This window comes from Pteropus alecto, unplaced genomic scaffold (genome assembly GCF_000325575.1).
Source record: "Pteropus alecto unplaced genomic scaffold, ASM32557v1 scaffold3, whole genome shotgun sequence".
Taxonomy (NCBI): Eukaryota; Metazoa; Chordata; class Mammalia; order Chiroptera; family Pteropodidae; genus Pteropus; species Pteropus alecto.
The window spans coordinates 50404045-50419980 of record NW_006442484.1 but is presented as its reverse complement, the minus strand read 5'-3'; the positions used below and the strand labels follow the sequence as shown (position 1 = coordinate 50419980).

The 15936-nt window shown below is 35.3% G+C and overlaps 1 protein-coding gene and 1 pseudogene across 2 annotated transcripts in view; both read right to left on the bottom strand.

Annotated features, from left to right (window-relative positions):
• LOC102896567 overlaps positions 1-3415 on the bottom strand; it is a 3967-nt pseudogene extending 552 nt beyond the window's left edge.
• The window catches only part of PPP1R1C (protein phosphatase 1 regulatory inhibitor subunit 1C), a 106561-nt gene that overhangs the window by 66987 nt on the left and 23638 nt on the right, over positions 1-15936 (bottom strand). The window lies entirely within an intron of this gene.

Below are 15936 nucleotides of genomic sequence, written 5' to 3'. Positions count from 1 at the left end.
TCATCTTGCCCTTTTCTTCCTAGGACATTCTCTGGCTTTAACAGAACCAACAACTGCTGGTGCAGTTAATGGCCCTGGGAGACAATTCGCAACCAGTGGGGGACTAAAGACAGTGGATAAAAGCTCCAGTTTCTTGTTCTTCAGTGGCCTGCTCTATGTGCTTCTCAAGAGATCCCAACACAATTGAACTCCATTCCACAGCAACAACTTTGCTAATAAGTCTTTTTCTTTTTCCTTTTCCTCTGTCTCATTCATTCTTGTTTTCTGGGGTTACATTTCAGTTAAATTATTTTTCATTCAAATTCTTTTCCAAGATCTGTATTCTAGAGAATCCAAACTAAGCTATTTATATTTAGCATTTTATCTGTCACGTGGAATAGTACATATTTGGACTTAATTAAACAAAGATCAAGAAATATTCATTCCTATTTTTCATTGAGATTTCACCAAATTTGTAGAAAAAAATAAGTATAATTTTTTATTCTAGTCAGTGAATATGACTACATAGTCTAATTAAAATATTGTGTTGAGTACAGTATATGCTGACAGGTAAGTGAAAGAGAAAGTCACATATAAAAAAAAAAGAAGAAGACCTTATCTTTGACTCCCTTCTCCTTTGTCATATCCCTCTGATAGCCAGTCAGTCTCCAAGTCCTGTCCATTCTTTCTGTTAAACATCTCTGTAACTTGGTTCATATTATCATTTCCATCATCTGAATTATTGCAATACCTTCCTAACTGAACTAGCTATATCCAAGACGACTCCTCCAATTCATTCTTCACACAACTGTCGGAACAATCTTTCTAAAAAAAAAAAAATCAGGCCTCTTCCTGTTTAAAGCTCATCTGTGGTTTCCCATCACTTTTAGAATAAAGTCTTAACTTCTTAATGTAGTCACAAAGCCCTAAATTATCCAGCTCCTTCTTAAGTCTATAATTTCCCCTGAACATATCCTTGGCATTCTGTGGTCCAAATATTATTTAAGTTTTTTTTTCAATTTCTGAAAAAAATTGTCATATTCTTTCACACCCCGGAGATATTCCCACCAGCTGTTCTTTTGATGAAAATCTCTTCAACTACTCTGTCCCACCAATTTTCTTCAGCTCACCTACCTTTGGACATCCCAGTTTAGATGTTCTTCCCCACCAAGAAGCCTTTCTGACTCTGCCAAAGCTAAGTTAGATGCCCTTGACATGTGCTTCTATCATAATGTTTCCTCTGTTACAGCCCTTATTTATCACACTGTACTGTGATTGTTTCTTTAATTGCCTGTCTCTTTCAATAGAGTTTAAACTCCCTAGAAACTGTGAACTGATATATATCTACTATGTAGAGATCTACTACTTATATCCATCTATCTTCTATAAATAATCATTGCTTTTTAGAACACACTGTGCAATCCTTAAGTAAATTACATTCACTACAAGAAAATTAAGAAATTGCATGAAGGTTAAGCTACAAAAAGGAAGGAAATTCTGCCATTTGTGACAACATGAATGGACCTTGAGGGCATTATGCTTAAGTGAAATAAGTCAGAGAGAGAAAGACAAATATGGTATCATCTCACTTATATGTGGAATCTAGAGAAGCTGAACTTATAGAAACTTATTGTGGTTAAGTGAAATAAGTCAGAGAAAGACAAATACATATCATCTCACTTATATGTGGAATCTAAAAAAGCCAAACATAGAAACAGAGAGTAGAATGGTGGTTTTTAGGAGCTGAGGCTAGAGAAAATGGAGAGATGGTGGTCAAAGGGTAGAAGTTTCCAGTTGTAAGGTGAATGAGTTCTGGGGAGCTAATGTACAGCATGGTAACTATAGTTAATGAGACTATATTGTATAATCGAAAGTTGATAAGAGAGCAGATATTAAATGTTCTCACACACAAAAATGGTAATTACGAGAGATGATAGATTACTTTATTGTGGTAATCATTTTGCTATATATACGTGTATCAAAATCATCAGGTTGTACATCTTAAACTTACACAATGTTATATGTCAAATATATCTCAATAAAGCTGGAAAAAAAAATCCTACTCAAAGCAAGAATTGTTTCTGTGGGTTCTAACACACTGTCCTTCAATATCGGCATAAACAATTTTAGTAAAAGAGAATGAATTAAGAAATTTTACACAATCCATTGTAAAATCTAACCATTAGAAAATTATTTTCCATTCTGAGCTAAAATCTACCTTCCTGGAGCTTCAGCCCACATTCTCAATATTTTTTTTCAATTGATGACCCTCTTGAAAGTTAATTTTCAGAACTGAGCACTACATTCCAAATGAGAGTATATCATAGTTCTCTTAATGTTGCAAAATACTATATTAGTTGCTGTGCACTATAGGCTCACGTGGCCTTTTGTCCCTTTAAGAGCTGTATTTGATTCACATAAACTCTTCTTTGCATATTCAACTTTAAATAGTTAAATACAGGATCTTACATTTTTCCTTGATATACTTGTAGAGAGTCAGATCTGAGCCAAACCTGATAGAAGAATTGGCAAAGCCATGCTTGGCTGTGTAGCAATCTGCCAAGGACAGAGAAGCGAAACAGTTAATAAACAGTTGCTTGTAGCTTAGCATAGATAACTGGGTACAGACAGGCCTTGGGAAATTATTGCTGCCAGCAAGTTTCAAGTCCTGAGAAGAAGACTCCCACTCCCTCCTCGACCTTCAAAAGTATATAATAAACACGCTGAGCTTGGCTCGGGGTCACTGTATCTGAGCAAAGTACAGTGTCTCACCTGGCCCCAGCTTTTGTATATACTGTCTCTGTGTTTTTCTCCATCCTTTCATCACCCCCTCTCAGGTATATTAATCCTCTAGCCGTGCAAGTGGTGCTCAACGTGGGGCTTGAGTACGGGGGATCTCCGCCCTCCCACTGAGGGGCTGGCTCTCTTCATTGTAAATTTCATTCATCCATCCAGGCGGAAGGACACTCCTGGGGGACACGGCCAACACTTAAAGGTAAGTGTACGGTGAGGAGTGGATTGGTTTCGCTGGGCATAAAACATGAGAAATTCTGGATCCCAAGAGAGGATCCTTTATGTTCAGATGCTAAAGGCTATGCTAGAAACTGCAAAGTAAAAGGAGAGCAATTAACAGAATCTTTAAGTTTTGTGCAAAAGACTTGTCCTTGGTTTCCAAAGGAGGGAACTGTAAATAGTCAGACTTGGGAAAAAATAAGAAAGCAATTACGGGGACATTATATCTCAGAAGGGCCTAAAAAGATCCACATTTTCACATTTTGTCTGTGGTCTTTAATAAGAGATTGCCTTGATACCACCCGAGAGGATCAGAGACTCCTGGGAGGAGATGGTGAAGAGTTGGTTGCTATACTACAAAGGACTTTGGAGGGGCATGAGGACCTTCATGCTCCTCCACCGCCTTCTGCTCCTCTGCCACCATAGCCTTCTGAGTATGAGCAAGCAATAGAGAGGGAGGCTCACAGAGATCAGCAGGCTAGGGGAGGAGAGGACAGTCAGGAATGGACTTTGACGGGCTGAGTCGGCACCCCCAGGGAAGTTACAAATACTGATAGTGGGGAAATATGTATAATCTGTATTTGTATAAATATGTATAATCTATAATCTCTAATCTACATTTGTCTGTGTTATATGTAATATGGTGGTTCAGTTAAGAATTTTAACTATGACGGAAAGGAAAATGTATGTTTTTGGTAACAGAAGGTATGAAGTATAAAGATTTATTCTGAAGGAAATTAAAGGAAAGGTGTTTGTCTTACAGTTGGTTATTTCTGAATGAGTGAAAAGAGGCAAACTGAAGGAATGAAGAAAGTAGTAGAAGGTTTGTGAAGAGAAATCCTGAGAGGAAATTTTATGTAATTGAGCTAAACAAAATTGGAAATTTAAATGCCAAAAGTAAACTAATGCAAAATTAAAGTTGTGTTTTAATGTTTCTTAGACTATTAGTCTGCTACTGATGTTATGGAAAAGTTTTCTGAGTAGAAAACAAAGATTCCGTGCTTAATCAAAGTAATTTCTGTGTTTTACATAGCCTTAACCAGTTTTCTGAGGCTTTTAGAGAATATATAACATTGGCTCAAAGTCTGAGGGCCAGACACTCCTGTCTATACATTTCATAACTCGATCTGAGCCCAATATTCAAAGGAAGCTCCAAAAGTTGAGGCCTAGACCTCAACCCCACAGGCCGCCTTGGTGCCAGAGGTCTTTAACATGTCCGATAACTGGGACTGGGCAGAAAAGGAAGCAGAGTACAAAGAGGCGCAAATTTTAGCTGCCGTAATACAGAGACCATCTCAAGGTGACCCTCGGCAATAAAAACCTTGCAGGCCCAGAAGGCCTCGATCTTGGTTGGCCATGAGTGGCATTGTTGGGACTGAGGCACAATCAATGAGCAAACTGCAGAGGGAAGGGCACTGGAAGGGTGAGTGTCCATCCAGCACTGGGAAGCCAGGTAGGGTTGGACCTCATAAGCTCTCGTCCCACATAGCAAGCCTCTCATAAAGGGGCTGGTCTCTCCTCCTACAACAGAGGCTCAAGCGCTTGCAAACTCCAGTCCTAGGAAAATCCACCATGATCACAACAGTGGAACCTCAGGTCACCCTCGACATGGTGAGAAGGAAAAGCTGAATTTTTACTAGATACTAGAGCTACCTACTCTGTCCTGACCCATCCCATGGGCCTCTCTCCAATGCTAACTGCACAATGACAGGAATAAAAAGTCAGCCCTCAAGGCAAACAGAAAGGGCCCTACCAAGTTTTGTTAAGTTTCTAACTGCTGTCAAAGTACAAGGAATCAACAGCTGGATACATTTATCTCTAATTAAACCAGTATATTAGGAGTCCTCACAGGTTCCTCCAGAAAATAAACCAAAAAGTGCAACCTATTCCTGTGAACCCCTGGAAAAACTTAAGCTCTTGTTCCAGAAACTAGATAAGTCCACATGTCCCAGGGAATCAGGGAACTTTTGTGTACCTTGAATTAGCAAACTGCCATGAAAAAGTAAATTCATTGTCAATTACTTCTACTTCTAACTTTGACTCGTCTTTTCTATCTTTTTGCCAAGTTTATGTCTTCTAGGTTTACAAGGCTTCCTACCACTCCAACATACTGGAACAACCTCACATCGTGTGCCTCCAAGGCCCTTAGAATAGGCTTTCAAAGATTTTTATTCCCAGTAGGCCGGGACTATAGCCCTATTTCAGCTTTGAAGAAGTTACGAAAAACAGACCTTCCTCCCTCAACATCCCCTTAAAATTAAGGGAATAAAATCTCTAAAGGGAAATAATGTAGGGAGGAGGCAGGAAAATTGCGGTGTTGATCGGGCGCGTTAGGAGACTATAGCGTGCTGATTAGCCCTGCGGCCAGGCCAGGAGGACATCTACAGAACAAAGGAAGGTTAGCTGAAGAAAAAGCTCACTCTCTGAATATCACTTTCTGCTATGTATGTGGGGGGACTCTGATAAGGGATAAGTAGCCATGGGAAACTACAGAACTAGTTCCCACCAAGACAATGCCAAATATAATGGCCCCACACTTCTGATGATAGTCAATAGATTTTAAAACATACTATTAAAGGACAATACTGCCTAGTATCTTTTAGGAATTGTGCTGTTGCTTTTAATTCTTTTTTTGTATATTCTCAGTCGGGTGCCAAGTCTTCCAGAGACAGTTGCGAGACCTCCAAGTGAGCAACTTTCATCTGTGCTTAAAAAATAAAAAAGGGAGAGATGTAGAGAGCCAGATCTGAGCCAAATCCGATCAAAGCATTGGCAAAGCCATGCTTGGCTGTGTAGCAATCTGCCAAGGACAGAGAAGTGAAACAGTTAACAGACAGCTGCTTGTAGTTTAGCACTGACAGATAACCGGGTACAGACAGGCCTTGGGAAATTATTGCTGCCAGCAAGTTTCAAGTCCTGAGAAGACTCCCACTCCCTCTTCGACCTTCAAAAGTATATAATAAACACGCTGAGCTTGGCTCGAGGTCACTGTATCTGAGCAAAGGGCAATGTCCCACTTGGCCCCAGCTTTTGTATATACTGTCTCTGTGTTTTTCTCCATCCTTCCGGCGCCTCCTCCCCGCCGCCCCACCCCGTCAGGTATATTCACCCTCTAGCTGTGCAGGTCGCAGCAATACTTAATCTTGAAGTCTTTCAACACATCTAAATACCTTGTCAAGATATCTATGGCTTTGATTCTGCCACCCAAAGCCTACCTATATCTTTCCAGCTTTGGAGCATTAGCAAGACTTTATTTAAAATTATTTAATAAAAATATCAAACAAAACTCAACAAGAGGCAAATCACTAAGGTAGCTTACTCCAGGTTCATGTATATTCACTGATCTTTATGGTTAGTTAAAAAATTATGAATTATCTAAATGCATTATAATCTAATTTTATGTATACATATATGTGTATGTGTATACATACACACATAAATACATACATACATAGAGAGAGAGAGAGATACACATATATCAGGAGGCATTTGCTAAATATCTTATTGATAGATATATGATTTTTAGCATTCCCTTTTCCCGTGATCAATCAATATAGTAATCTAATAAAAGAATAGAAATAAAGTTGTGGGGACATGATTTGTTTTTAACGAACCTCCTGTGTTTCTACAAATCAACATTTTAGATTACTCAGAAGTCTGTAATAGATTCTGCTTCAAATTAAGTTCAGATTAATAGTTCGCAGTTTCTAAATTCCAATGTTTTCTCAGCCATTTAGCTCCCAGGAGTCCCTACAGCCCTCTGGCAGCTCACTTATTTTCCTTGTATTTTTAAATGTTGATATCAATAGTTTTTTGATCATGATTGCTATTACTTTATTATCTTGTGATACACTTTTTTCTGAGCCTGGGAATCTGAACATAAAGTCATAAGAAGCTCTCTTATTTTATTATACTAAACTTATCTTTAAGTCTCTTTTAACAATGCTCATAGTATCTCTGCACTTGGAGGAGAATTTACCTTGTAGAAAAAGATGAAAGAAAGATAGAAGTTGAAGAATTCAGCTTTGGTTTTCTTTTTAAGCTAAGATTACAGCATCTGAACAAAACAACTGGGGATACTCTTTGTTTCTTGCTCCTATTGGATCTAAAGCTATTTAATGTGTATGTTTTAAAGTGTTATATTTTTAATCCTCAACTTGTTCTGGTGTTTAGTTTCTCTGATATACTTACAAATTCACAAAACTCTAAAATTTATGTGTTGCTGTATGCTTCTTCTTTCATCTTTATGTTGTTTCTGAAAGCTGAACATATAAGACTTTATATTCAAGCATGCTAACGTAACTGAATGATAGGATAAAAATCCAGGTCTCTAATGAGTTTACCTTAAAAATGCAACTTATAATATGTCATTATACAAATATGTCATTTAGTACTATATAGATATGTACACATATATATGTATACATACACATAGTGATAGTCTTTTTAAAACAATGTTTTGATAATATACCTTATGAATTTATGTTAAATACTTTGTCAGACAGTGTAAGTTATAATTATTACACTGAGATAAACAAATAGTGAATGGTGAAATCAGGACTGAAATCAGATCTGAGCAAACATATTGAGTCCTTAAGAGAAAAAGTTATCTAGAGTTACAGAGACTGTAAGAAGGATGAGAGGCTCTTGTGCTACCAAATAAATTTTAACTCAATTTGCATTGAATTTGTAGCTCTAGCCGTCTTTTTTTCTTGAAAGACCTTATTTTGGAGAATCTATTTTCCCTCCCACTATTTAGTCACACTTTTTGTATATGAATAAGTAAAAAAAGATGTGTTTAAAAGCAAAGTGAAATGAAGGAGTACAGCATAGGTTTCTATAGTAAACCGTTGTGGGATTAGAAACAAAAGTAAGCTTTTTCCCCTTCTAGGGCATTTAGAGTTGGCAGCAAGAATGTCAAAAAGTAAACTCTATGCAGAAAAAAAAATTATATATAATTTCTCATGGCATTTATTTTCATAGCTAAGGCACTTAGATAACTAGTTAGAGGCTTATTCTTCAAAGATAAATTGAGCAGTTATTAAAAGCTGAAGATTAGAGAGCCTTGAAGGAACAGAAAACAGGTAGATATTGCCCCTACCATCTTCTGTAATTCAGTGTTGTTGTGGGAAGGAGAAATTTGCTTTTAATGCCTGCACATCTGAAAAATCATTTATCATTGAATTTTAATAATTTAATAATAATGTTATTTTATCCTAGTCACACTACTTCACAAGCTCTTATTGTATCATCAGATGCCTTTTCAATCTTCAGTCATTTCTTCCATTATTATAATTAAAAATTGGCTACTATAACTTTGGGTTTCTTTTTTTTGTTTTTGTTTTCCTTCGGTGTAGAGAGAGGAGGTGAGACCAATTGTCCTTAAATTAGATTGTCTTTGTCTTCTCTATCTTTTTCTAATTGTTTCAATCTGTCTTTTACCTTTGCATTCATCCTAATTATGTCAACTCTTTTATATCAGTAATTCCACTTTTAACTAGCCTCTTATGTTTTATTTCTGTTTGTGATTTATTCATCAATCTTATAGCAGTCATTTTGGCCTATAGTTTCCTTGTCATCTCAAGTTTTAGCTACAGAACGATGTATATATATTGTAACCAAGTATTTTTGTATCATTTGGCACTGATAAGTAACTTTTCTTTTGTTCTTTGCATATTATATTCTTCCATACTGGCTTTTTCATCTGTACTTAATAAGGTGCATTGTAATATTTATTTTTTCTCTGTGTTATGTTTACAAAATTGCCATTCTATTTCTTGTTTTCATTTGATATACTATGGACCATTCTTCTTGATACAATTCCCACTTTATATTTGACTTATTTACCCTCTTGCCAAATAACAGTTGAGGAACTGTTATTTTTATGTCCATTTCTGCATAACCAAAGGATTTAGTAGGAGAGGAATGGGGAGGGAGCACTCTGTGGATATTGGCTCTGCTATTTATTCAACATCTTGTTAAATTCCCTACATTAGGGTTGACTCCACCAGTTAGCAATGTATATTATTCGTAGGAGGGATACCCTATTCTTCCAATTAAGTATGGAAGCTTGGATATGATGATCTTTAATGAGTTTTCAAGCTTCTATTAAGATCTAGAGATTTTATAGTTGTAGATGACAGCTTCTACTCTTCAGGGTTTCATTTTCTCCCCCAGGATTTTATTGGATGACCCTGAATAAGGGTATCTTTAAACTGAAGGTTTTAAACAAAAATTCACAGGATATGTTGGGCTACTTATGAGGGTGGGGGTGAGGATGCTGGAAGTATAAGGAGCTGCTCTAAGTTAGGACAGGATCATCTATTTCTTTCCTTGGCTGCCACTTTTTACAATTCCTGGCCTGTGTTTTCACCATTTTGTTACTCTTGGTTCTGCTAGTTTTTATCTTATTATTTTCTTGCTTGTTTTACTTTTCAGAAAAAAAAAAATTATGAAGAACTGAGGAGGGAGAGTCTGTAATACAGCTCAATTAAATTGTCTTTATCCAGATTTGAGTTATGCTTTCTTTATTTCTGATTTTTCCCCAGAACCTAGCTCAGTGGTTCAAAAAACCTGTTGTATTGAATCAAAAGTGTAAATTGACTTGAGTGCAAAGTTGTAGTAATCAAAAAATTTGACCAATTTTTTTCCAACAACATGAGATAAGAATTTTTTTAAATTATTTTTTAATTTAAATAATAGCATTAATCGACTAAACACTAATAATTCTGCTTAACATTTCTTTAGAAACCATACAATTTAGATCAAGACTGAAAGAAACATCTACTTATGAGTCATTCATTGACAACCCGCTGTAGGGTCTATGCTGTCACCTAATCCTGATTGTAACAGATATTAACATAGCTTTTCAATTATGGTCTCTCTTCCTTTTGCTATTTCTGACTATCTCACTTACAGATAATTATTAATCACTTATAATGTGCCAGGTAAGTAGTTCTGATGTCTAAAGTATTGGTCCATTTGTTTGCAATGACCACTTTCTTTGTTTGGGGAGGGGGTAAATATCTTCTTGATACTTTCTAGAACTTTCTAGTTACTCTTTTATCCAACTTCCTTTTTACCTCATTAGCTCCCTTCTGCTTAAGTGTTCTTCTAGAAGAAGTTTTAAAAAGGCAAAGAGAGAAAACTAATATCTGCTTTTCTATTAGATATTAGAGATTCTTAAAATTAGAAGAAACCTCTAAAGGGTCTACTCCCCTGCTCCTCTTTAAACAATAGAAGACCCTGTCCTACCATATCTCTTCGAGGTGATCATCTAGATCCTGCTTGAGTTACAGAAGATTCATTTACATTCTAGTTCATCTTCCCCATGGTGGAGACTGATTGTTATAATGTAATGCTTTATACGATATTAAAATAAGTGTCCCTATGACCTCAACTCATATGGGTCTGCATCAAAATTATTTACTTTGCTTACTCTACTATAAATTTCACATATTTTCGGATACTGGTAGAGCCTTTTCACCAGTTTTTTAAAATTTCATTTGTTTTTTCCTTCTAGTTTTTACTGTGCCTTTTCCTTAAGACACCTGACTTTCACCAATTGGAAAGTGATGGGATTCCACTGATCTTATTAGCACAAAACCTTTACTGCCACTAGAAAATTGTTAAAATAAATATATAGTTATATTATCTCTAAAATGTAAATTACTCAAAAGGCTGTTGTTTTTTTTTATTTCAGAAATATTTTGTATCTATGAATTTTGGGGTGCTATCCAAGTTCAGGCATATCTCTCAGCCAGGAATATTCTGGAAAAAAAATTGTAAAGTAATAAAAACAACTAGAAATATAAATTTCCATTTGTAAAATTCTAAGTCAAAATATGCTTAGAAATTCATATTCCTAAATAATTAAAATTATTTTAAAGTAGAAATAAAGTCAACAAGCACTGATTAGCTCTTTGCCATATTTAAAGCAATCTTATCCTATAAATCTATTTATTGGAGTATGCAAAGCAGATCTTCATGAAACAACTCATGGAAAATTATAGAGCAACATATCCATGTCTCAGAATGATAAATAGGAAAAAAAAGGTTGATTTTGAATCAGAAGACTTGAGAAGCAACTCTTGTGTCTATCAAGAAAGAAAGTTATTTGGGTCTCCAAAAACGGGTTTCCTTATCTTTAAAACAGAAATTTTAAGAACACATGATTTATCTACCTGACAGCACTGTTAAGAGAAGCAAATGAAATAATGTATATAGAAATGCCTTGCATGCAAATGCAAAATAAAGGACAGTATTTTAGTAAAGTAAGAGAAGAGGCAAAGTCAAATAAACCTAAGTTCAATTCACAAACCTTGTACTGTCCTCTCTGAACTTCAATATATGAATCTATAAAATAAGTATTAAAATACCTTGGGGAATTGCTGTGAGTTTAATAAATGCAAAAACATATGTAGTTGTTTATATTACAATATTAAAGATGATTGTTATTTAAATCACTAAATGCCGAAGGTATGCAAAGTAACTGTAAAAAGGAAGCTGACAAATACATAGTTGGTGACACTAATTCTGAAGCAGAGTAAGGAACCCTGGAAAACTACCACTTATTAATGATATGGTGTACAAGGAGACAAGAGACAATAATACTAAGAAAGAGAAGTCACCTTAGCTGAAGGAAGAGGAGGGCTTGGAATCACAAAAGCCAAAGGTGGAGAGAATTTCAAGAAGGGAATTGTTAGCAGTTTAAAAAGCAACTCAGAACCAGAGGGGAGGGAGGAGGAGAGAGGAGGGAGGTAGATGAGGTAAAAGGGGTCAAATATGTGGTGACATTAAAGACTTTTTTTTAAAAAAAGCAGCTGAGAGATCAAGAAAGATAAGCACAGAAAGGAGACAAGTGTGTTTCAATAAAGTAACATTTGAGAGAGGAGATTGAGTGAAAGCCAGATTTGAGTGACTAAAGAGAATCTAAAAGCAAGGGCAGACTAACCTTAGAAAAGCTGAGTCATAAACAACCAGAGAGAAATCAAGTAGCATATACAAGGGGTTGGTGAAGGTCAGGACAAGAGTTTTCTTTTTCTTCTTAAGATACAGGTTCCTAGTCATGTTACAAGGCAAAAGAGAGGAAGAGGATAAGATACCCGAGAAGATGAATGCCAAAAACTCTTATGGAAAGAGGAGAAAAGAATCCAAGAGTAGGAGAAACTACATGCTGAGAAAGCTGTGATTTCTGATGAGGTTGTCAGAGAAAAAGACACAAATTATTGCTCAGGACTGGAAGGACCCCCAGAAGCTACTGAGTCTACCTTAGCTTTCTTCAAACATTCACTTTTACCCGTAGATCCCTCATAGTCAAGAAGAACCTTATATGGTTCTCAGAGAGTAAAAGAGGAAAGTACAGACTATATAGTCTTTCTCATTGTTTATCCTCCAAATCCAGAATTCACATAATGTCTAATATTATATGAATATTAGATAATTTTAGGTAATATTAGGTAATTTTTACCTAAGATATTACTCTTCATTCCTCTAATTCAATGCAATGCTAATATGGAAATTCAAACATATAAGCTAGTTACCTCAGATTTTCCTATCAAGACTCACAGTATAAATATTTATAAACATATTATAAGCAATTTATCAAATCAAAAATCATTTTCATTTAAATACATACAGGGTATTGTAGTCCTTTTAATCTTCTGTTGTCTGTAATCTCACGCTCAAATTGAGAACTAATTATGTTTTTAATGTTCTTCCATATTAAATGTCAAACAAACATCTAACTGTTTTAAACCAATTTCAACATGCTCATATTTCCAGGGAACTGATTTCTTATGTATCTTAATTATTTAATATATGTGTTATTTGTAACTTGCTATTACAGAGACATATCTATATATCACTGCCTATTTTCAAGACAACTTCACCAAATTAGTCACCAGGTTTGGCTTCAATTCATGGGTTTCTGTTTCTTTCTTATTGATTTAATGAGTCTGGCTCCGATCCGAAGTTTATTTCAATGTTGTCTATGAGACTGCATGACATTCACAATTATTAAAAACTCTATGGTTAAGAGTACAGGATTTGCAGTCAGATCTAAGTTTGAATCCCAGCTCTGCCACTGATTTATCCTATGGTACCTGCCACATTCCTTGATCTCTCTGAACTTATTTCCTTATCCAAAAATGGGGAAAGGAGATAGTTTCAACCAATCAAAGCATGGTGCCATTGAATTACCCAGAAGCTCAAGGCTGAGGGTGGCTGCAAACTAATGAAAGATGTGCAGCTCAAAGTAGTAACAGCTGTGTCCAATGGAGCAGTAAGAATAATGAGAAGTGGCACATATGTGATACTTCACCCAGGGATTCAAGAAAATATTTGATTAGGGAAAGCACTATGCATGGGGCTGGAGGGCCCTCATTAGCAGGTAATGGCTACCACACAAGGGAACTTTAGGAATTATTATAAATAAGATCATATCTATACCCAGAGGTTGATAAGAACTGCAACATTTCAAGTTGCATCTATGATGATGTAAACTTCTACTATTTAAAGAATCTCATTTTTAAATAGAGCTTTCATTTGATTTTATTATTGAAGCTGGGGTTTGTGTATAAGCACTCTGTCATGGTATAAAAATATATAACTATAATATACATAAAATAACATCAGTAATGTATATGTTGCATACACAATATGAATTTGTTTAATGTGTTATTAGGTAGCTACATAATTTTACTTTTATATTTATAACTGATTTCATTTTTACCACAAAATTAGTTCCTTCCTGCAGGTTATTTCCCAACCCTCCCCCCATCCACCTTATCCATTCTTGAAGTCCTGTTTTGTTCTCTTAGCTTGCTCATTCAGGCAATCAATTGATTCATTTTTCTCAATGCCTCACACATTTGTCTTTTACAATCCATTACTTTACCATCCCCTAGTTTATATTTTTACCACTCATTCCTAGACTATTACATTGGTCTCCCAAGTGACCTTGCTGCCATTGCTCATTCCACACTGCATGCTGTAAGACTGATTTTTATTTGATCACATCATACTCTAGCTCATACAATGCCAATAATTTCTACTTTGCAAGACAAATTCACAGTTTCTCATTCTAGCCCCTCCACACACACACTGGTTTTCATACACCTAAATTCTTATTGGTCTCCTATGTTAACTGTTTGCCCCAGTCCAACTGACCTGAGCAATTAATTTCATACACTCTACCTCCATAATTTTCCACAAGCTATACCATTTCATCCATAAAATCAACTCTAAAAACACAAATTTTTTGAGAGTTATCACTCTTCTGAACTCTTATGGCATTTACTATTGACTTCATTCATTAAATAATGAATTATCTTCTTTCTTATTATAATTCCTTTATGTTGTTTCTCACCTCTACTAATATCCTTGTCTTGTTTTCTAAAACCGGTTTATAAGCTCACAAATCAGATTCTTACTATATCCTTGTCTTGTTTTCTAAAACCAGTTTATAAGCTCACAAATCAGATTCTTACTATCTATTTATCTAGCATGCCTACCACAGAAATTGGACTCAGTAATTATATTCTCAATATTTTTATTTTGGCTTAATTTAGACAAATCATTATAGTCCAGAGCTATACAGTGTGAAGTCATTTTTTCACATTACTATTCATTTTTAAAAATACTTAAAAAGATAGACTCACAAAGATAAAATATGAGGGAAATCAATAGAAATGGTTATTATTGATTAGTCTAAATGGACGTAAAGTCTCAAAAAATTTGAACTATAACCATGTTCTTTTAGCTGACATTAATTGAGAAAAATGACCACTCAGCAACATAAACAGCACATTGTTTTATATTACAAAAGACCATGATTTTTCTCCCTTTGTTGACTTACCCAGAAATCTAGAGCTTTTGCATTGTGCATCTATTTTAAGATGACAAAGCTCTTATGGTATGATAGTTTCAATGAAAACAATATGTTCTGAACTAAACGGCTATTAAATACATGATTGTGAATGAATGTTTTTGTGAAATACAGCACATCATACATTTTAACTTATTGCTCTTTTTTGACAGGACACAAATTTACAGAAACTTTTATATTAGAAATAATAGCTTAGCGATTAATGACTCCATGTCTCAGTAGAGTTCCCACTAGAATGTGTGCATCAAAAGAATGAGGACTTCGTTTTCTTCCCCACTGCCTCTCCAAGTACTTAGAATATGTAGTCAGAGCTCAAAGCCTATTTATTTATTGAATAAATGAGCAAATGAAAAATTATTTCAATTTGATCCTATAGTCTTTAAATGTTAACATTCTAATGTGCAAATTCAGTGCTAGACTGGGAAGAACAGATAGAAAAATGAACAAGACACAAAACTTTCTCAGAAGTTTACAATCAAGTTGACTTAACTGAAGTTTGTTCTAGAGTCATATGATTTCAGCCATGATAAGACCTTCATCCTATCTCATTCTAGCATGACTCATTTTCCATTCATGTGAAAACCTAAAGCCATATGGGCAAAAAGCAGTGAATAAGAAGAAATTTGTAATAGGTAATATAAAAAATTAGGATGAAATGAGAAAAAAACATTCTGATAATACTAATTTCAGCAACGTTAACAGGTAAAACTGGATGATGGTTAAAGAGTTAAAATATTTAGTCTGTCAAAGATTCAAGAATACTTTGACACAATTCCGAGAGTTTAAAGAATTTCTACAATGGCATATTCGCTTTGTATTATGTAGCTCTCCCGTGCGTTTTGTACAAAAGTCTTTTCTTTCTATTATAGCTAAGCAAGACGGTCACTACAAAGTACTCCAATAAAGCAATAAGTAACTTCCACTTTAGGGATCTACCTTAGCCTTAACCTCCACTATGCCCCCAGTTTTCGTCTTTTCTATTCCGGTTGCCTTTTTCTCTTTTTCTCCCCAGGTTTATTGAGGCATATTTGATGAACAAAATTCCTTTTTTCTCTCCA